Raw genomic sequence first — 17,074 nt, forward strand, 5'->3', positions numbered from 1 at the left:
TAAAAAGGCATTTTTTTTCCTTTTTTTTATTGAAGTATAGTTGATTTAAAATATTGTATTAGTTTCAGGTATACAACATAGTGATTCAAAATTTTTATAGATTATACTCCATTTAAAGTTATTATAAAATATTGGCTATATTCCCTGTGCTGTACAATATGTCCTGGTAGCTTATTTATTTTATACATAGTAGCTTGTACATCTTAATCCCCTACCCCTGTCATGTCCCTCCCCTCTTCCTTCATCCCACTGGTAACCACTGGTTTGTTTATATCTGTGAATCTGTTTCTGTTTTGTTATATTCATTCATTAAGTTTTACCTTTTAGATTCCACATATAAGTGATAACATACAGTATTTGTCGTTCTCTGACTTATTTCACCAAGCATAATAACCTCTAGGTCCATCTATGTTATTGCAAATGGCAAAACTTCATTCTTTTTTATGGCTGAGAAATTTTCCATTGTGTGTGTATATATATATATATACACCACATCTTCTTTATCCATTCATCTGTTGATGGACACTTAGGTTGCTTCCACATCTTGGGCTCTTGTAAAAAATTCTACTATGAACACTGAGGTACATGTATCTTTTTTTTTTTAATTTAATTAATTAATTTATTTTTGGCTGCATTGGGTCTTCATTGCTGTGCACGGGCTTTCTCTAGTTGCGGCGAGTGGGGGCTACTCTTCGTTGTGGTGCGGAGGCTTCTCACTGCGGTGGCTTCTCTTGTTGTGGAGCACGGGCTCTAGGCACACGGGCTTCAGTAGTTGTGGCTCGCGGGCTCTAGAGCGCAAGCTCAGCAGTTGTGGCACCCGGGCTTTGTTGCTCTGCCGCATGTGGGATCTTCCCGGACCAGGGCTCGAACCTGTGTCCCCTGCACTGGCAGGCGGCTTCTTCACCATTGTGCCATCAGGGACGCTCACATGTATCTTTTCGAATTACTGTTTTCATTTTCTTTGGCTATATACCCAGAAGTAGAATTGCTGGATCATATGGTAATTCTATTTTTCGTTTTTTGAGAAACCCCATACTGTTTTCCACAGTGGCTGCACCGATTTACATTCTCATCAACAGCGTTCAAGAGTTCCCTTTTCTCCACATCCTCTCCAACATTTGTTATTTGTGGGGTTTTGATGATAGTCATTCTGACAGGTGTGAGGTGATATCTCATTGTGGTTTTGATTTGCCTTTTCCTGATGATTAGTGCTGTTTGAGCATCTTTTCATGTGCCTGTTGATCATCTGTATGTCTTCTTTGGAAAAATGTCTATTCAGATATTCTGTCAATTTTTTAATTGGGTTGTTTGCTTTTAAATATTGAGTTGTATGGGCTGTTTATATATTTTGGATATTAACCTCTTATCAGTCATATTATTTGCACATATTTTATCCCATTCAGTAGACTGTCTTTTCATTTTGTTAATGGTTTCCTTTGTTGTGCAAAAGCTTTTAAGTTTAATTAGGTCCCATTTGTTTATTTTTTGCTTTTGTTTCCTTTGCCTGAGGAGACAGATCCAAAAAAATATTGCTACAGTTTCTGTCAAAGAGTGTCTGCCTATTTCTTCCTCTAGGGGTTTTATGGTTTTCAGTCTTACACTTAGGTCTTTAATCCACTTTGAGTTTATTTTGTAGATGGTGTGAGAAAATGTTCTAATTTCATTCTTTTAAATGTAGCTGTCCAGTTTTCCCAGCAGCACTTATTGAACAGATTGTCTTTCTCCCATTGTATATTCTTGCCTCCTTTGTTATAGATTAATTGATCTTAAGTGCATGGATTTATTTTGGGGCTCTCTATTCTGTTGCATTGATCTATGTGTCTGTTTTTGTGCCATGCTACAGTGTTTTGATTACTATAGCTTTGTAGTATAGTCTCTAGTCAGGGCGCATGATACCTTCAGCTTCGTTCTTTTTTCTCAAGATTGCTTTGGCCAAAAAGGAAGTGTTTTAATAAAAGCTGCAAGGCATGCAATAGGTTTTGTTGTCTCTTACCAAAATTATTATAGTGTCATCAAATTAACTTAGGACATGGTCAATTATGTAGATGGCTGGGGAATGGAATGGCCAAGAGGGAAGCAGCATAGTTTTTCTTTGGGAGGTAGTGTAGAGTAGAGGTTAAGAGCCCCATTTATGGAATGAGACTGCCTAGATTTGAATCTTAGCTGTGTGACTTTGGGAAAGTTAAATTATCTTTCTGTACCCCAGCTTTGTCTGTACAATGGAGATAGTAGCAGTGCCTAACTCAGCAGGCTATTGTTGGATAAAATAGACCTAATGTCTAATGTGCTTGGATCAATGCCTGACACATAGTGCTCCACAATGTTAGCTACTATTATCATCATCATCACCACCATTATCATTGTTATTATTATTATTAACATGGCTTACTCACTTCTCCAGAGCTTCAAGCGCACTTTCATCCTTTTGTTCTCTCCTCATTTTCCTTCCAAAAGCCCACAGCAATTGTGCTTGTTTTGGACCTGTTTGCCCTCAGGTGCAGTATTCATGGTTCTCCTCCTCTGTTCCTTATCCCTGATCCCCATTCCTAGGTTTCCATGTCAGTTGACTCTTCCCTTGTCCCTTCACCCAAGAGGCAGTGGTGGCTTCCTTCCGTTGCTTATTGTGGTGGCCTCAGTGTCCCATTTTCAGTTCTTCAGTTCCTCCACGATTTGTGTAACCAAGTTCCAATGTTAACTCCCTCTATTTTAATTTCTATTTCTCTCTTCCTGATTAGACCTTAACTGACACAGTAGGGCCAACACAAAGAGGTGTGATAAAGGATGGAAGGTAGGCAGGATGTGATTCACGTTGGTGGCCAGGAATGATTCCAGTTCCTGACCAGTCTTATTTAACTGAATCCTATGGGTATGAACTTACACTGAAAGTAACCTCCAATGTTAGTACTGTGGTAACCAAGTCTTAACAGGATTTAACATTTTCACTAAATCAAACAAAAAAGTTATGTCTGCCTTGATGGCATATATCTAATGTTTCCATTAGCAACTGCTGGAAACTATTAATTTAAACTCTAGAGTAGGCCTAACCAGTACTGAAAGGCAATGCAAGCATCAGTAGTAATGCATCATCAATTGAATGTATTTATGACTGTTTCCTCATTATTTCCTAATGAGGAATTCAAGAGGCTATGCATGACTGTAAATGGCTGGCAGGCTACTACATCAATACCTTGGGTCTGTCAGAGTCAACTCAGGGTTTTAGAAATGCTTGTTTATACACTCCACGGAGCCCATGTGCATAAAATAAAAGGTTTACTCTCTACTTATCCTCCACCAAATCATATGCTGTAGCCCAAGTAAATACAAATAAATACATAAAACAATGTAACTTACAGTGCTCTACAATGTTTATGAAGACAATTTTCAATTTGGTCGCATGAAACAATACATTAAGGAAACGTTCCTAAAACCAAGACACCATTGACTTACTCTGTTAAATCCAGGGATTTTTATTCCAACCCTGATTTCATTATACAGTAAATTATAACATTCTAATTGGGACTCTACAAAACACCAGACAATATTAAATTTTAAATGACTATTGTCCTCTGAAATCGTTGCCAGAAAAATTATGGGCAGAAGCTAAATAGATTCTATTTTTTTTCTTTAAAATACCATCAGTACGTACATAGCATTTTATACTTCAGAGATAATTTTCAATAATAAAAGATTCTCTGTTAATTAAAAAAGAAGTAGTTTAGGTGAATAAAGCAAATTTTATCTAAACACTGTACTCAGGGAACTAAAACTGATTTAAGACATTGTGAATTGTTCGATGAAACAGAATCGTTCAATGAAACAATCCGAAAAGACTTGGCAAATAGTTATTTGAACATTAGATAGACTAGAAGAACTCGTATGAAACAAAAGCACGTAAAATAGCTGAGAGAAGGATTCCTCTGTGCAAAAAATAGTATTTGTTTCAAATTTTAAGCAATTTTAAAGGAAATTACTTTTACTTAGGGGTTTAATATATTTGAAAAAAGTATTTTAAAATCTTGTAAAACTGTGTTAATGAAAATAAATTGGATATGAAGTTTGAAAATGAATGGAACATGTTTCTGTTTCTTTCTAAATATTTTGGAAATTATTCTATCTGTGAATGTATCAAGAGATGATTACAAAGATGAAAATCATACAGCTGTCATAAAGACAAAATCAATCATTGGGCATAAAATGGTAATTACATTAGCATGCTGGAAAGAAAGGAGATGATAAAACACAACAAAATAACCTTTCTTTCGGACCAACTTGCAAAAAGACTCATAAGAATTATAGTTCATTAAAAAGCAAACGATTAATATATGCATGTATGTATATATGTGTGCATGTGTGTATGCAGTTGTGTATGTGTTCACGCAACATATTTAAAATATATACAAGAGTTCAACATAGGCTAAAGAAACACTCCTAAGCACTTGCTTTTGGAAATATAGAAGAATGATTCACAAGTTGCATATCAGTTATTTCTGTGTAAACGAGTGCTTAGAAAGTGTTTGAAAACACTTTGGTTTCCCTCAGGTATTGTATGCTATTTGCCACCTTATTCTATGTCTGAATTTGCTTATCACCTTACACAGAGCAATGGGATGTAGCCTAGCCATTGCACTCATAATCATAAATAATTAATAGTTTCAGGATTAATAGATTTTACTATACAGAATTCATAAAATGGACCATTTGCTGTAAAACTTTAAAAATTACCTTAGTTATTTTGGATTAGTATTTCATCATTGTCATTTGTTATAAAAGGAACAAAGTACTTTCATAATTAATTATTTGTATACAGCCCATTTGAGATTTGTCAACTTTCAAAGAATATTCTCTTGCCTATGCATCATACTTCATGTGTTTCTAAAGCAAGATATATGTTTTAAGTTGTCTTTCAGAGTGCATGAGATTCTCACAGCAGCAGCAACTATGTGATTTACATACACTACTCGTTCAATCTTCACAACAAACCTGAGACTAAGTGGGATTCTCCCCATTTCACAGAAGGGGAAACTAAGACTCCGAGATGTTAAGAAAATTGCCTAAATTACATGACAGCTAAATGACAGAACCAGGATTCTAATGTAATCTTTTCATACTCCAAAACCTGTGCTTTCTCCACTGTGCACTACTGGCTCTCCATGAGACCACTGGCAGAGGAAAACAAGGCTATATTAAAACATTAACAGCGTAACCCTGCCCACACTGGCGAGAAGGAAAAAACAACTTCTAGAGAATGTTATGAGATTATTTATGCATTTAATCTAATGTATTACACCTTCTCCATTTATGATTCTGTGTGAAACAACTGATGCTTGAAGCTTCTCCTGGGACCCTGAGAAAACCTTCAATCAGCTAATCAAAAATTCAAGAATGTCCTCTAGATTCTATTTAGTGAGGCAGGAAAGTCACTGATTTTTTCTTTTTAATTTGCAATGAAAAGGGTTAAAATAAAAAGGAATTGAAGTGTGATGCTCTGTTAACCATAAAATTCAATCAATTAATATACTTCATTTCTAGAACATTTATATTAGTAAAAGCTTTACTCTATTTAACTTGCTTTTCACATAGGTTTATATGGTGAGTAAATGTGATAATGCCTAGAACAGTGCCTGGCCCATCAGTTACTGAAATTTTTAGCTGTTGCTGTTGTTCATTTGTTCATGCAACAAAAATTTACTAAGTGCCTAGTATGTTCCAAGCACAATTCTAGGTGCTGGAGATAGACTGGTAAATAAAACAAAGTTCCTGTCCTCATGAAATTTACCTTTTGGGGATATAAATGTGATGTAGTAATGTGGTTGCTACTTTTATTGTTATCTTCTTTCTTATCATGCTTATCATTGTCATTTCTCAACCAACCAACAACCCAGGATACACCATCTCTGAACTTAATACCATGATTACATAGTCTTCTCACTATCAGGAGCATCTTTTATAAGACAGGATTAACCCATAATATCTTTTAGAACTCTCTTAGAGAAGTTGTCTGGCTGAATCTCTTAAGCACCTGAAAGGACAGTGAACTGGGATTTCCTTGAGTTTAGAGAACACGCTGAACAAACTGTTTTATATGCTGAACTGCTAATAAATGTTTAAATAATATATGTGTATATGGCAGGATTTGGTTTGAGATTTGCTTTTACTGTAACGTGATAGTGAGATTTTGGAGAGAGTAACCCTCAATCATCTCAAGACTTCTCCAGAGGCTACCGTTACTTATTAAAAAACCCTAAAAGTTCTGCATGCTCAGGTCAGTCCACAGCAGAAAGCTGTCAGGTTGTGTAAGAATACTTTAAACATTAAAGAAGAACTAAACAATTTGTGTAAGAGCAAATAGTAACCTCACAGTAAGGTCATTGCAAGGCTATACACCCCAGGCCAATTTTGGACAAAATAAGATAATGATGACATGAAGATAAATGATTCCGGGAAGATAACAATTTAATCTAATCCAAAAAATTTTAAACAACCCAGCCACAAGTTTCAGTGCCTCCTGGTCTTAATCAGGCTATGGATTATTCTTATTATTAACAGCAATATCAAGAAGGACTTGCATGAAATAATTTGAGAAATTTATCTGAATTTCAAAACTTCCAGGTGCTCCAACCAATCCTAAATTTAAAAATATTTTCATTGCACAATCTTATGAACCAAGTCACTTAAAATTAAAAAAAAAACATAGGACAGCAAAGAAGAAGGTACAAGAAATTGGTGAATTTTTATAGCACCTTAAAAATCTCAAAGTGATACACCCCCTATTTGATTCTTATGACATTCAGCTCCATGAGGTGCAATCCCTATTGGCTATATGAGAAAAGTTATATAGATAGGTTCAGTGACTTGGCTAAAAGCTTGACATGTCATTGATGTCACTGGCAGAGTGTAGACCAGACTCTAGAATTGCCACTAGATCATGTGGTCTCAATGGTTTGACACCTAGAGTCTAAAGCTCTAATTCTTTCTTTATTACAGAGTGTTATAACGGAAACTTTTCCAATACAAAGTCTTTTTCAGGCAACAGGCAAAAGAACATAATGCCTGAGACAGTAGGAGAAAATGTTTCTGGCCTATATAATTGTAAGAAACTTCTTCCCCTTCTTTAATTACTGCTAACCTTCACTCTCTCTCACGCATAAGCACCATGAAATTCTCAAGTTCCAAGTTTTTAAATTAATCTGAATGATACTGGGCCATATGAATTTAAAATATTCCAGCCCCATTCCTTTTTCATATATCGGTCAATGTATTTTTGTCCTAGTGTTGCCGTCCCAATTTCACTTTCTGACATGCAGCCCATCATTTTCATTCCAGTTCTTCCCTGTATCAGACAACTCATTTCTCTTTCTGCTCGGCTTTTACTTATACTTTTCAGTAAGTCATACATTATTTTCATGTCTTCTCTTATTCTGATTACATAAATTAGAGTTTATTATCTTATCCAAAGCCAGAGAACCAACCCCCGCCCCTTCACTGTTGAACACACACAGACCTTCAATTTTTATTCTTTCCATCTGGGTTCTCTCTTAATTCATCTGATGAGTAGAGATTCACTTGTGAAAATAGCATCCAATTTATATCTTCTAGGGGTTTCAGAGAGAAGAGAGATCTCACTGTTTGCCCAACAGTAATCATAAAGTCCTCACATTAGAAGCATTCTTGAAGGTCACTGAAAGCAATCACTCGAAAAATCTTAGATAATATGTCTCCATTAAATCTTATCGTTACTGGGAAAGTGAACTTCTCACACTTGTATTGTTTTCCCTCAGTGTTCTGTATTCTCTATCAATAGGTAGTTTCTATTAAGTGTACAGCTACATAATTCAAATAACCACATAATCTCTTTGGGGTCATAGTCGACTTAATGCAACCCCCTCATATTGCAGGTGGGGAAACTAAGGCCTAGAGAGAAGCAGAAACCTGCTCAGAGTCGCATACTCAGGTGGAAGATATCCCGGAAGCCACATCTCCTGCCTTACAGACCAGTCCTTTTCTTCTGATATAACCTATACTTAACATATTGCCTTGTCCTTTTGAGTAAGTATATGTTGTCTTCTATTTGATAAAGGCAAAGATCAACCAAAGGCTGAGTTCACTCTTCCTCCTTTATGTAACCCTCTACAACATCTAGAATAATATCTGGGAGCAGCAGTTAATTTATAAAATTTCATAAATATGCTCTTATTTCCTTCTCTTAATTTTCAAATTTCTCAACACATTAAGATAAAGCAGATTTACCGGTGACTTACTAAATACTTCCCTTATTTGTCATTTATCAATATCTTGTACTTATCACCATTTAGTTGACTATCTAACTCCAAGACTGAATTAGCATTGCAATTAAAATTCCATAAGACAAGTGATCACTACAGACATGTGGCTTCTTGTCCTTCCATTTCTCAGTTACAGATAAATCATCATGTCAACGGGATACAGGATGAAAAGTTGCTTAAAAATAGACATTTCTGCGTAGCGTTCAATTGGTATAATTCCCAAGCTTGGATAAGATGATGCGCTACTTCTTATCCAAGATGACTATGAAAAATTAGAACAATTAGAAAAGTACACACTGTGAAAGCTATAAACTTCTATGACATTGATTATTATCCGTTTAATTTACTATAAAATATTTCACAAATAGACAACTATTATTTGAAACCTCAAAATGAACTGTTGAAGATTTTTTTCTGTAAGTGATTTTTAAAAGGCAAAGGAGGGCTTCCCTGGTGGCGCAGTGGTTGAGAGTCCGCCTGCCGATGCAGGGGACACGGGTTCGTGCCCCGGCCCGGGAAGATCGCACATGCCGCGGAGCGGCTGGGCCCGTGAGCCATGGCCGCTGAGCCTGCGCGTCCGGAGCCCGTGCTCCGCAACGGGCCACAACAGTGAGAGGCCCGCGTACCGCAAAAAAAAAAAAAATAAAAGGCAAAGGAGAAGAATTTAGTATAGAATAAAATATTTCAACCAATTTTCCCTTGCCACTCTATTGTGAAATGAATTAATCAAAAGAGCAGGGCATTTGGTGCTGGTGGATGCACTGGTTTTGCAATTCACTCTTTTATAACCCATTGCTTCACAGCCTGATACTTAGGGGCAAAGATATGAGCTTTAAGCAGTCAAGGAAGTTTACTCAGTGATAGCCTGAGCTAGACTTGGGAATGGTTTAGATCCTATTCTATAGAAATAGTGACAAGAATATCTTGGGTTTGAGTCACTTACATAACAGAAAATTCCCTGCTTAGGGAGATGGACTAGCCATCTCAGATCACTGTGGTCCATTTATGGCATGGTAATAATAGTGTACTGTGCAATAGGAATAACAGCTGTGGCAGAGACTACAAGCTCTATCCACCAAAATCTGTCTTCTCTTTCTTCCTGAGTAACATTTATAGAAATCACGTGACTGCCCAGCCAGAGACCACATTTTCCAGCCCCAGTTCAACCAGGTGACCACGTGCTCACCAATGGAAGCCTTAACACATTGCAAGTATATTCCTCCATTCTTTCCAACTTCCTGCCTGCTGGAATCAGGATGTAGTAGGAGAAGTTTCAACTATCCAGATGACAACAGTGGCCCTAGGGATGATGGAATAACATGAAGAGATGAATCTGGGTCTCTGCATGGCTGTGTGCAGCAGAGGTGTCTGCTCACCCACCTTGGACTGTTGCATGAGAATGCAATAATTTTCTTTGCTGGGTCATTTTGTTACAGCAGCTAAGCCTTTTACCCTAATAAATGTACAAATATGCCAGAAACTTATTACACACCAGAAAGTATTTAAAGAGCTTATTATTACTTGTGTCCATTGCATCCATCTACTTGTGCCAACATGCTCCCCATACTTTGGGTCATAACTGAAATGCAACTTCTCCACAAATCTCCCCATTTACCTCCAAGCTCCCACTAGCTGAACACAACCTTGTTTGTTCCTTTCTCATGGGACTTCTCATTTTCTAACCTCATAACGTAAGTTTTGTTTGTGTATGTCTTATCTCTTCTACCCGAGCAAACTTCATGAGAGTGAGTTCATGTTTATTCTCCTGTGTAACCTCTAAAGTGCTAGTACTGTGCCTTTCTCAAGAATTGCTTACTGTCTGAATGAAGGACTGAAACATTTGAGCTTCATGCTGTTTGTCTATAATCCACTGTTGTAGCTGAGTGAGCCTGGAGCAAGGACATATTTGTCACAGGCAACGGAAGCAGAAAAGAATCTAGGTCCCAGAATCGATGACAAGTTGACCTCAAAACAACTTTTACCTATGACCTTGCTATCTTATGTCTTAGGCTGCTTTCTGTTTCCAGCATTTCATAGCACCAAAGAAGATAAAGGATGCATGTTAGTTACCTTAAAGAGTTTACATTCACTTCTGACCAACCCCTGACTGGATTGTGGCAAAGTGCTCCTTCGTGACAACTTTTGTCCCTTTACAAAAGCTTAGTAGAGTCAGGCACTGAATAGGCCAAGAACCATTTCGAGCCGAAAACCTACACTGTTATATTAAGCTGCTTTTCTTTCACTTGTCCTCACGTGCCACCATCATTTTTACAATATGGCAGAGACCTATGTGTTATATTTCATACTAAGGAGCAACAGGCATTGGTAAAAATGGAAATTTACCTGAACTTTTCAAAGAAATTACTCAGAAACAGATAAATAAATATGCTTACCAATTTGCACATGAGATCTTGGGCTGAGATTTATTATTTTTTTCCTACCGTTCTAAATCAATGTAAAACAGGAAAGTTTGAGCAAACAGTCTAACAAACTTATTTTCTTCTTTGTACTTTGATATGTCATCATCCAATAACATTTCTCAATTCCCTGTGCCAGGCAAAGAGGAAAGTGAAAAGACAAAACTGTAAAACACTAAATAATAGTTTTTTATCTGTGAGCCTAAAAGGCTAGTATGAGAATATACTATCCTTACAGAGTTCGTTTTCTTCCTTTACCTGAAAATATTTTAAATTTATGAAAGTAATGTAGGTTTCATACACTCATTGCCCAGAGATGACCATCATAAACAATTTTGTGGACATTCTTCCGGTTGATTTAAAACACATATAATTATGTTTTCCAAGAAATCGTGATCATTACATAGACACTGTTTTATAATTAGCGTTTTTTCCACTTAACACATCAGTAAAATGTCTCATGTCATTAGTCTTCTAAAGCATTATGGTTAATGCTGCATTATGTTCTGCTATACAGATATACCCTAACTTATTTAACTAGACCTCCATTATAGGACTTCCCTCCTGTCTCTATGTCTCTTTCTTCCCTCACATTTATTTCATTTATACCTAATTACACAAAATGTGGGGGTAAAAATACTTATCAATTATTTAATAAGATATTTTAAGAGGAGTTTGCTTTTGTCAAAATTTTTCTTAAAAAGTTTTAAAAAGAAAATTGCTGCTTCTTTAGCTCAGCCAATTAAAGGTAAATGAGGCAATGGGACTTCCCTGGCTGTCTAGTCGTTAAGATTCTGCACTTCCAATGCAGGGGGCACGGGTTCCATTCCTGGTTGGGAACTCAGATCCCATATGCTGCACGGCGTGGCCAAAAAATAAAAAAATTAAAAGGTAAATGAAGCAAATATCCTTGACTATGGCTCTCTGCACCTGTCAGCATATCTTTTCCTTAGCTGCTATATCCACTGTAGACATTTTTTGTTCATGCACTTCATGGAGGGCCACAAAACAAACACATGAAGTGGGGTTAGTAGCCATGTGATGGAAGGAAGAACCAAATAGGTAAGTATAAGAGGGAGTATCACATACATGTATTTACATGGGCAGCCTGTAATGAAATGTGTGTGTACTTAATTCCCAATAATCTTATAATTTTCATCCCCAGTCTTAAAATTACTATTATTTCCATTTTACAGATTAGAAAACTTAGTTCCAAGTATTTAAACTAAGATCACACAGCTGGTAAGGGGCAGCATCAGAATTTGAGACTTTGAGTCTGTTTGACTTCAAAGTCCATGCTCCAAACCACTGCCAGGGTGTTCTTATCATGTCCAAATAAAACAATAGCAGGATGTAACTTAGAAAATTACAAACACAATCCATTTAATGTGCAGTATTACTAATGTGCATTATTACTTCCTTTTTAAAAATTTATTGGAGTATAGCTGCTTTACAATGTTGTGTTAGTTTCTACTGTACAGCAAAGTGAATCAGCCACATGTATACATATATCCCCACTTTTTTTGGATTTCCTTCCCATTTAGGTCACCACAAAGCATTGAGTAGAGTTCCCTGTGCTATACAGTAGGTTCTCATTAGTTATCTATTTTATACATAGTATCAATAGTGTATATATGTCAATCCTGCATTATTACCTCTTACCTTCCATACTTTAAGGCCAGAGTAATGTTATTAAAGGACAGCATTTTTTCCAATTAGAGGATTTCTAGAAATAAACTGATTTCACATCCCAAACTTTTCCTTACCAAAAATAAAATTTTAAAAAGGACAGAAATTCTTTTCTCATTACACACATTTCCTTCCGCTGAAATAAAAAAATGAAATGGGAAGGTGATGAAATATAGGAAAGTAAGGAAAATATTATTATTATTTTTACCAGATACAGTTAGTTTCTTAACTCTCTACCCATGCTTCCAGGTCTGGTTGAAAGAAAACATTTATCGCACATTCAGGCTTGGCTACAAACATCACACCAAACCAAAGCAAAGCACTCCAGGACGGGAAAGACAATGCTTAACATTTTTTTCTCTCAAGCTCTTCCCAGAAAGGTGATAATTTGGAAAATACTATTATACTATAGACTGATTTTGAATTGAATGATATTCTAACAAGTAGAAAATGACAAGTTTCTCTTTCACACGAGTCAACTTTCTTTATCCCCTTTTAGGTAGAAAACTGGGCAGAAAATATCAATCCCAAAAGATCCAAACAATTCAGGATGACAACTTCTGCATGTTTTTACTCTTAAGTCTATGGGTTATGATATCCATGATTGAAAAGAAAAAAAGAATCAGGCATTAGTTATGCAAGCATTTTTCCTTTTGAACCATCCTAATCCCCAATTAACCATTTTTTGCATTTAACTGATATAAAATATGTGTGCATGATATACTTTTTATATCATTTCAAATATGCAGCAATACTGAATAGACAATTTTTACAGTAAATAACGTGTCTCACCTCCTGAAGAAGAGCCTGTGGTGCAGGATCTGGCCTTCAGGTCTGTCATCAAGTTTATATTAGTTTGAAAATTGATCAAAGGCAAAAAAGGTTATTAAAACACAAAACCACCCTTTACCAACAAACTTAACAAAGATTAAAAAGATATTAAAACAGCGTTGGGGAAAGTGAGTAATGAGACAGGTCCTCTCATACATTGTTGTCTGTAATATAAATTAGTTACGTTTTTCTGGAAATTAATTTGAAACCATAATAACAGAAATCTTAAAAATGTTCCTCTGTTTGACCTATTATTTTATTGCTGGAAGCTCTCCTAGGGAGATAATCTGAAATGTATGCAAAAATTCATGCAAAAAGTAGTCAGTGTAGAATTATTCAGAATACTGAAAAATTGGAGACACCCTAAATATCCAGCATCAGGGGAATATTTAAGTAAATTACAGAACATGATAGAGCCATTAAAATAATTTCCAAAAAGTTGTTTACTGGTATTATAACTTACATGTGACTAGTGTTGAACAAAAGGCAAGATATGATATAAATAATACGATACACGTTAAATAAAAAATGAAAAACCTGTAAGAAAATAAGCCAAAACGTTGACAGTTGTTCCTTCTGGGTTGTGGGAAAATAAAGTTTTCCCCCTTCCACTTTTATACTTTTCTGTATTTTTGAAATTTATTGTTCTGTGCTTTCTAAATTTTCTAGTGATCATCTATTTCCTCAAAAATCAGAAAAAAAAATTTTTTTAAATCACCTGACAGCAAAGGTTTGGACTCTGTTTTATTGACAGGACCAGTATTTGTGAAGGTCACACTTCTGTCCACTGCAACATCCCTTGCTTGTTTCTGACGCTAGTGTTGTTTCAAATAGCGAAAATGTGTCACTTTTCTCCAAATTGCAGATTCTTTACAAGAGCAAAGCAAGGCAAGAAAAGTGAATTTGCTAAAAAGTTTATGTGGGTTTTCTGATTTTTATCAAGCCCACCTGGATGACTTTCACTTTCTAGTTGAGAGGCTTGCAGGCAGTCAATATGGAAGCGTAAATACTGCCCAAGCAGCCCCATGCGACAAAGGGGCCTCACACTAAACCTGGGAGGGAGTGAAAACGCGATTATGTTGCAGTGAAGTGAATCTGAGGAATTCTTGTGTGAAAATTTTGCTTAGGAGCCCCAAATAAAACTTAGACCTTTGGCTCAGATCCAAAGTCTGTGACCTTCCCAACAGCCAAGGTTCACATTATTATTTTTTATATGAGGGAAGCCCTGACGCTGGGATTTACACCAAAGTCAATAAAACTATCTCCTGCTTCTGAAAAAAGTGTCAATCGGATAAGCAGCATGTGTGTCCTTAGTATCCTGAGAAGAGCCTGGTTATAATGCCAAGTCAAAGGCTATTATCTAGCCTCCCTGCATTAAAAAAAAATTAATGTGCAGTTTAAAATATTTTTGGCCTGATTTTAACTAGTCGAAGGTTTTTCCCTTTAGGAAAAGTCAATATGGTGAACACAGACTTAAAAGCATCGGCAAAAAAAGGTAAATTATTATTCACATAGAAAGTCAATCCTTTTCTTTCTATGTATATATTTCAAAAGAAGGTGACCCTTAAAATAGAAAGGGCCCCAGTGCTAGTACTGTCAGATGATATAAAGCAAGCAAGAAATTAAAAACTTAAGATAAAACATCAGGAGTCATGGTCAATTTCAGAGCAATCAGAATGGAAGGTAACAGACTTCAGAAATTTGAAAGTAAATCAAATCAATTTAAAGACAGGCTTTGATTAACAACCATTTACACACATTTTCCAACGATATTTTCATTTCAAACAGTGACTTATCTTACTCTAGGGTTATTTCCTGGAATACTACAGTCCTTCTGCTCTGATATTAAAATCTAAGTATTTATAATGGCTAAAGGATACATTAGAATATCATTCTTTTGAAACACATTTTTCATAATTCTCAGATCTGTTAGAGTCAAGCATGGAATACAAGCAGTGTCTGCTGTATGCTATACTCCTAGTATACTCACTATCCAATTGTTTTAGCCATGACTAAATAAGAGATAAATTTAATTTCTGGCAAGCATTTGCAATTTATGAGTCAAGAACTCTCTGAGAAGAGAATTTGATGCACTTTCCACCTGCCCTTTTATCAACATTAAACAAACAGTATGTTTTACTACAACTCACTTCTGACATTTATCAGTTGCTTTTATTTGTTTCTCTGCCAACCTCAGCCTTGTCAGCGGGACTTCAACGTGACAGCAACGGCAGCTCATGCCAGTTAGACCCTTTTCAAATAAACTGTTCTTTTTAGCACAGTACACATTTGATTAGACAAAGGGAATGTAGAGCATGATTATCAAAGAGGCCGAAGGCAAGGAACTAACCCATTCTACATGTACCCATTCCTTTCCTTATTGAAGCAACAGAGACTCCCAACAGAAAGAAAGAAGGAAGGAAGGAAGGAAGGTGGAAAGGAAGAAAGAAACCACAGAATGTAAGTTCTTTGGTGACTTGAAACAAACCATGATATTTATATGTTGTTTGGAAACACTACTGATGATTAGAGTATATTCCCAGGGCTTGAATTAATAACAAATGATAGAACTCCATTTTTTCATGAATTATTATGAAAGTAGTAGATGGGAATTTTTGTCCTGAGGATTCTACCCACACTCTTCCCACACACATATGTACAAATCCTCTGAAAAAATGGCCTCAAGAAAGTCTCCCCTCTCTTTTATTTAACAAGACACCATGCAGCTTGCCATCCTGGGCTAACAGCCAGAAAAAGATTACGGCAAAAATAATCACCTTTGCAACATTAAGGAAAACTTGAAACTGGCACTATGATTCAGGGGCTTATTTCTTTCCCTCTAAATATGATACCACGTTTTTGTATTTTATTTGGGAAATGCTTTTCTGCAAGACGTATCTGAAAAAAAAAAAGACTTGTTTTCAACAAATAGCTAGAAGTGCTGAGAGATTTCCTGTTAACACCATGTAAGGCATTCCACTACTTAAAAGGGAATTTAGTGTTGATGAAAGATGCCAGTTTGACAGCCATGGAAAATGAAGGAAGCATCCTTTATTCCCAGGGCACATCATCTCAAAACGAGGAATCATCTCTTATGGTTAAGAGGGCCATACCATATTGTTTAATATTCATTGAGAGTACACGCATGCTAGATGACGGAAAGATACACAGGAGACACAGTCTGTGTCCTCTAAGACATTACATTCTTCAAACCAACATATCTCAAGTCTCAGGGGCATCATATATGAGACCAGTGGCCTCTACTTTTAAAAGGTCCAAGGCGCGGCTTCCCTGGTGGCACAGTGGTTGAGAGTCCGCCTGCCGATGCAGGGGACGCGGGTTCATGCCCCGGTCCGGGAAGATCCCACATGCCGCCGGAGCGGCTGGGCCCGTGAGCCACGGCCGCTGAGCCTGCGCGTCCGGAGCCTGTGCTCCACAACAGGAGAGGCCACAACAGTGAGAGGCCCGTGTACCGCAAGAAAAAAAAAAAAAAAAAGGTCCAAGGCAACAAAAGCTAGTGGATGAGAGATTCAAAAGGGAGGGTGAAATCGCTCGGTTCAGAAATCTTTACTATTTCCTGTAAGTGTTCACCCTGCGTAATTAAAAGTTGGGACTTCTTGGGCTCATAGTTGTGTGCTGGCTGTTACATAGTTTATTATGTTATGATCTGTGGGCAATATTCATCACAAACTACCTCTACCCCACCTCCCCATAGAACAAAAACAAAACCCAAAACACCTCTTCTTAAATACTCATTCCTCATGTTTCTTCAAATAGCATATAAAACCTAGAAAAAACCATTTGGCCCCAGTACCTCAAACATAGTAAGTATCCGTGGCACTAGGTATCCCAAGT

The 17,074-nt window shown here is 36.6% G+C and overlaps 1 protein-coding gene across 3 annotated transcripts in view; it reads right to left on the bottom strand.

Annotated features, from left to right (window-relative positions):
- TENM1 (teneurin transmembrane protein 1) overlaps positions 1-17,074 on the bottom strand; it is a 569,984-nt gene that overhangs the window by 422,502 nt on the left and 130,408 nt on the right. The gene's annotated exons all lie outside the window — the stretch shown is intronic.

This window comes from Monodon monoceros, unplaced genomic scaffold (assembly GCF_005190385.1).
Source record: "Monodon monoceros isolate NGI ecotype Baffin Bay Population unplaced genomic scaffold, NGI_Narwhal_1 Super_Scaffold_22, whole genome shotgun sequence".
In the NCBI taxonomy this organism is placed as follows: domain Eukaryota; kingdom Metazoa; phylum Chordata; class Mammalia; order Artiodactyla; family Monodontidae; genus Monodon; species Monodon monoceros.